Consider the following 6249-nt stretch of genomic DNA (forward strand, 5'->3'; position numbering starts at 1 on the left):
AGCAGGACAAATTAAGCATGTGGGGTTTTAATTTGCCGATTCCTGCTCTAGAGAATAGAAATACAAATTTTAAAGTTCTTGCCTTTAGCAATTCAGAGCCTCATGAGGAAAACATATGTTTATATGTCATTGTTTTAATTGCTGTTTTAGAAATTGGAAAGGAGGAATGACTGACCAAAGAAAAAAAGGCACAAGCAAACACTTTCCCCCAGCTTCCTGGGTGAAAAGCAGTTTCTGTCATACAGGTTGCTATTTTGTTAAATATTTGGATGCTTAAAAGAAGATCTGTCCTTTTCCTGCATGTTATTGTGGAACGTATGGGACTACAGATGATAGTCATTAAAAACTCTCCCACTCACCTCCTACTTTCTTTAACAACTTATGGTGGCAGTATCCAAATATATGAAGAAAGGATGTGTGAGAAGTCCTGAGTATTATACTAAGCAAAGGACACACAGAAAGGCCAAACCCAAAACTGAACTGCAATAAAACTGCAAAATAGAACAACCCACAATGAGGCCTAGAGGTCTTGGCAACAGCAAGAGGGAAGAGCTCCACATAAATTTAGGGGGAGCAAAGACTTCCTTAATTCCCCAATTTTGACTGATGTGGTGCCACAAGAGTCAAAACTGAGGAGATAAGAAAGTCTTTTCTCCCCAAATTTGGTCCAGTAATTTCCTTAGAGAGCACTGGCATGAGGATCAGATGACCCGTTTAAAGCAGACCATGTAATTGGCTGAAGCTTTGAACAGCAGTTATTGCATTATGCTTTCAAAAAGCATTTAGGGACCACTGGCTATGTTCTTCTCTCAGTAATATTTGCTGTAAGGGATGCAAAAGAAAAGTAATAATTCAGTTTCTGAAATCTTTAACTTGGAGATAGAGGTCATAAACATATTAGCAACTAAATAACGTAACTCCCAAAGCCCATCTTCTAGAATAAGGTTTTCAAAATAATACAATTATGCACATCAAAAAGAAGAGAAAAATTAAGTAACATTTTAATATATTTCTTGAAAGCCCACTGAGAATTAAGTCTGTGAGAATAGTGTTTTTATAAGGAATTATAGAGTTCAGATGAGAAATCAAAATAAAGTGAGAATAAGAAAAGAACCCATTGAGTTCAAGGAGTTTCCGCGTTTTGTAGGTTACTAATTAGCCTAACGTACTATGTGCAATAAACCCCTAAACTTCACCTCTCCGTGGTTTCCTCCCCAGGTGCACGTTGAAAGCCTTACTATTTTTACCGCCATCTAGTGGTAAAATGAGGCGACTGCAAGTAAACTCACTGAACCGTAATGTGACAGATGAAGGGACACTCCACGTCCCTTTGGGACAATATGCCTGATCGCTCAGGCACTTTCAGAAACTTAGAACATTATAAAAGCAGACATGCCAATAGAGCTTATAAGAGAGATGTTTAAAACTAAGATTTTAGGAATGTTGATGTTAATATTGATCAACATCATAAATAAAGGAATTCTCCTTCTCTTGAAGCAGATAAAGAGAGAATATCATTCTAGCTGTGGTCAAATTGTGAGTGAACAGAACATAGATTGGTGTAAATAAGCAGAACAAACCAAACACAAAGGTGTTCACTAGTAACTCGCAGAACAGTTCATTAAAATCCATGACTTCAGACAGTAGAGACCAACATGACCTTGTTCTGTGCTTTTTAAGAGGCATCGCTAGGGTCTGACACAGTGGCTCACGCCTGTAATCCCAGCACTTGGGAGGCCGAGGTGGATGGATTGCCTGAGCTCAAGAGTTCAAGACCAACCTGAGCCAGAGCAAGACCCTGTTCTCTAAACATAGCAGGGCATTGTGGCAGGCACCTGCAGTGCCAGCCACTTGGGAGCTGAGGCAAGAGACTCGCATAAGCCCAGGAGTTTGAGGTTGCTTTGAACTAAAATACCACGGCACTCTACCCAGGGTGACAAAGTGAGACTCTGTATCCAAGAAAAAAATAATAATAAAATTAAAAAAAAAAGGGGGAATCTTTAGCCAAAATAATTGGATAGGGTGTCATATATGTTCCAAACTCACGTGGCTAGGAATGCTATTTAAAAAACAAACAAACAAATGAAAATGAAAAGTTAAGAAGGAGTGTATTTATATGAGAGGAAGAGAGCAGATATACTGTGTTTTTGTTTTGTTTTGTTTTGTTTTTTGCAGTTTTTGCAGTTTTTGGCCACCACCTCTGGCATAAGGGGCTGGCGCACTACTCCTTTGAGCCACAGGCACTGCCCGCAGATATATTCTTAAAACAGAAAGTTTTAGTGTTCATTTGAAATGGCAGTGATGACAAAGCTCTTGAGGAAATGCTGTTAGGAGCAAGGCTGCCTTATGCTAGTGCCTCCCTGCCAGCAAAACAGTCAGGATGACAGGAATCGGGGTCATACATAGTGAGATAGTGCCACACGCATTAGTGCCACGGTTCAGGGCATTGACAGATTATGTTGCCCAGGAGAACATATTGATTAAGATGGAGATTCAGCTGTATAGTTAATTAATTAATTAATACGGGCATGAAACACAAAATCTAAAAAGAAATCTCTGGAAAAAATAAGAAATCATTAATATAGTCATCTCATTTTTCAAATAAAAAAACTGAGGGAGTTGAATTCCACTCAACTTTGTTAATTTTCGACATTTGACCCTGGTCCATTGTACGAGCATTTGAAAACCTAATAAGAAAGAACTCCTATTTATGACCCATATAGACTTTGTATATAGGGTTCCTATCTATTTATTGAGCTAGTTTTACTTCTCTGGACATTATCCAGATGTCAGTTGCTTTCACACCTTCATGGCCCTTCGTTTGTTCTGTTTTTGAATTATTTACTTGGCATCCATGAAGGGCCAAGCATTGCATTAGATTCTTGGGGAAAAAAATTAGGCAAAAAAAAAAGTCATAAGGCTTGCCATCATGGGTGTTATAATATAATGGAGAAGAAAGACCAATGAACTAATCAAGACATCAAACCCACGAAAAAAATATGTGTATGGAAAATCGTTGTTAACGTGGATTTCTAATGTGGTCAGCCAAAGCAAAGATTGTTTCCTGAGACATGAAGAGAGATCGCAGCTAAGATCCAAAGAGTCCATGCATCTGTCAAGTTAGAGGAAGGGCTTTGGGAGGAGGAAAGGCAGCCTGTTGCCCTGGAGACGGCTTCCAGCTCCCTGCTGCAGCCCTGCTCGGTGGGCCTTCCTGGAGGTGGTCTAGACGCCCTGGCCCTGGCCACACGCCCTGGCCCTGGCCACACTGAGTGACGTGTCCTTTTTTGTGTGCGTGTCTTTCTCTCCTGCAGATGGGGTGCCTGGGACTGAGAAGGGAGAGCCCAGAGTGCCTGTGTTCTGCTGCCCGTTTTCCAGGGAACGTTTAGATCCTCTGCTGTTAAAGAGATGGTGTTCCTGCTGTGCTCAGGAGCAAATGTGGACTGTTCTCCAGAGAAACGCCTCGGCTCACAAAACGCCTATGAGAAAACATTAAAAATAAACTAAAAGATAGAGGATTTGACTGACATAGAATGGTAGTGCAAGCTGGGACTGGAGAACAAAGAAGGGAAGGAGAATTCGTGGCTCCCCGATGGCTGGGCTGCCGACACCGACAGCTACACGGTGACGGTTTCAAGAATGACACCTTACCCCGTGTTGTAGCAGGAAATATATACCCAGGAGGAAATCCGAACTTTTTTACATTGTTAAATATCGTAACAAAATAAAGATGACGGTTTGAAAAAGAAGATACAAAATTAAAGACCTTATGTATACGTTTGATTGGAAGAACTGAAGGAAGACTTAGAGACTGTGATCAGGAACGGATCAATAAAGTATGCTACGTTCTCCTTGGAATGTGGTGTAGCAGTAAAGTGAAATCGCTCTGACTCATATACAGGAATAGGAACGGCCTTTAGCAATATATTACTTGGTAAAAATTCATATAGAATATTATATTTTGTTTCTTTTCACAACATGTTAAAAATATAAAAATATCATAATTAGCTCACTGGCTCTAAAGAGACAAACTTCAGGCCAGATTCGACGGGCAATCAAAATGTACATGCACACAGCACGGACATGCTGGGTTTCGAGACGGTAGGTACCTCGGGTAGAGGGAGTTTAAAAAGCAACGGTAGGATGTAGAAGGAGCACACCAACAGATGTTAAGATGTGATTAGCGTTCTAGTTCTTGAGCTGGGTGAGAAATTAGAAGGAGTTTATTAGAGACTTAAAAATTCAAAAACAGAGATCCATTCATTAACAAGTTATGATACATTAAAAACCAGAGATGAAAAATTCAGTTGTTTGCATTGAAGACCCGACATTCAACAAAAACAAAAGAGGAGAGAGGAGGAAAGAAATTAAAACAGAGTTGCAATGTGGTTTCCCACTCCTGGAGGCTGAGAATCTACCAGATCATCAATGATTAACATAGGTCTTTTGTTTATTTGTTTAATTTTTTAAAAGTTAATAATCACCATGAATTGCATTTTTTGTCTTTTTTTTATTGACAGGTATGACTGGAGTGAAGCAAGGATATCATAGCCAAATTTACCTTTCTGTGAAATTATTTTGACAGCAGCGTGGCTCTTTTGGAAGGAGCCACAAGCACATATGTACAAACCACGTCAGAGACTACAGGAATGTTCAATGTGGGGTCGACATTATCCCAGCTGGTGTAATCATTGTGGAAATGGATAGAATGAGACTAGATTTAAAACTTTCTAAAAGGCAGTGGATAAAATTCAGAAGTTAATGTGGATATTTGGATATGGATATTAAGGGTTCGAAGTTTTTATGATGAATATTACATTTATGACACCTGGAAAGTTAGACATAACTTGGTAATGCCGTTCTCCGAGAGAGAAAACGATGTAAGAGAACATGTTTAGGGAGCAGGTTATTAATTCATCAATTTACTCAACATACACTACACACTACGTATCGATTTGGAGGGTGGTTTGCTCTAGGTTGTAAGATAGTAGCATAAACCACATCTGCAAATTCCCTGCGTTCATAGGACTTACATTTTAGTGACAGAACGTAGCCAGAAACAAGTAAGTATGCTTTCTACTTAGTCTTTCCTGAAAAACAAACAAAACCAGCAACAATTATGCAAACAAAGAAATACAGGTTTTAAATGACACCATTTTATAGAGGACATAAAACACCACAATGACATAGAGAATGATGGAGACACGGAAATGACTGTAAGCTAAGATCTGCTGATCATTTCTTGAGAATGACATGGCAGGAAAGACCAGAATGATAAGGTCAAGAATGTCGTTTTAAATGTGTTCTGCTTAAGGTGCCCTTGAGGTATCCACGTAGCTACGACAATGAGCTGGTAAAGGAGACAGAAAACCTCGCAGAGAGGAGGAGACCTATCATTTCTGTAGACCAGAGACAGGAGGGACTAACCTCATACATTTCATAAGACGTATGCCTAATTTGTAGACATGTTTTCCTTACTGTCTGTACCCCAAGGCAGTGTTGCAAGATTTAGAAAACTAAAACATAAAAATATAGAATGCCCAGTTAAATTTGTATTTCAGATAAACATGGAATCGATTGATGGATGGATGGATGGATATCTACATTAGTCCATTTACATTGCTATAAAGAAAATATACGAGGCTGAGTAGTTTCTAAAGGGAAGAGATTTTCGGCTCGCTCTTCAGCAGGCTATACCAGAAGCACCAACCCAGCATCTGCTTCTGGTGAGGACTTCAAGGATCTTTCAAACAAAGTAGAAGGTGAAGGGGGTACGTGAGTCACATGCTGAGAGAATGAGGGGTGCCAGCCTCCTTTCAACACTGACTCTCCCGTGAACTAATGCAGTGGGAACTCACCATGGGGAAGCACCGAGCTATGCATGAGGGATCCACATTTTCTTTTTGCATTGCCATAAATAATTTATTGTAAACTCTCTTAACAGCATACACTGGTGAGCTTGACAGTTCACTCAGGAGAATTCTGAGATGGAGGAGCCAAAAGGTCGGGAGTATTGTGAAAGCGTAGCCTGTGAAGACGGATGCTGAGGGGCAGATTTTGTGCCATAGCCTGTGGGAGACCAACCATGGCCAGCCATGCTATGCTGGGCAGGAAGGAGGTGGGCCATGCCAGGAACGTGAAGTGCTCCTTTGGTCAGCCCACCCCAGTGTCACCCATGTCCTGTATAGGGAGGGAGGGGCAGATTTCATAGCCTGTGGGAGACCAACCATGGCCAGCCACGCTATGCTGGGC

This window comes from Otolemur garnettii, unplaced genomic scaffold (genome assembly GCF_000181295.1).
Source record: "Otolemur garnettii isolate 467f Iridium unplaced genomic scaffold, OtoGar3 scaffold00150, whole genome shotgun sequence".
Classification (NCBI taxonomy): Eukaryota; Metazoa; Chordata; class Mammalia; order Primates; family Galagidae; genus Otolemur; species Otolemur garnettii.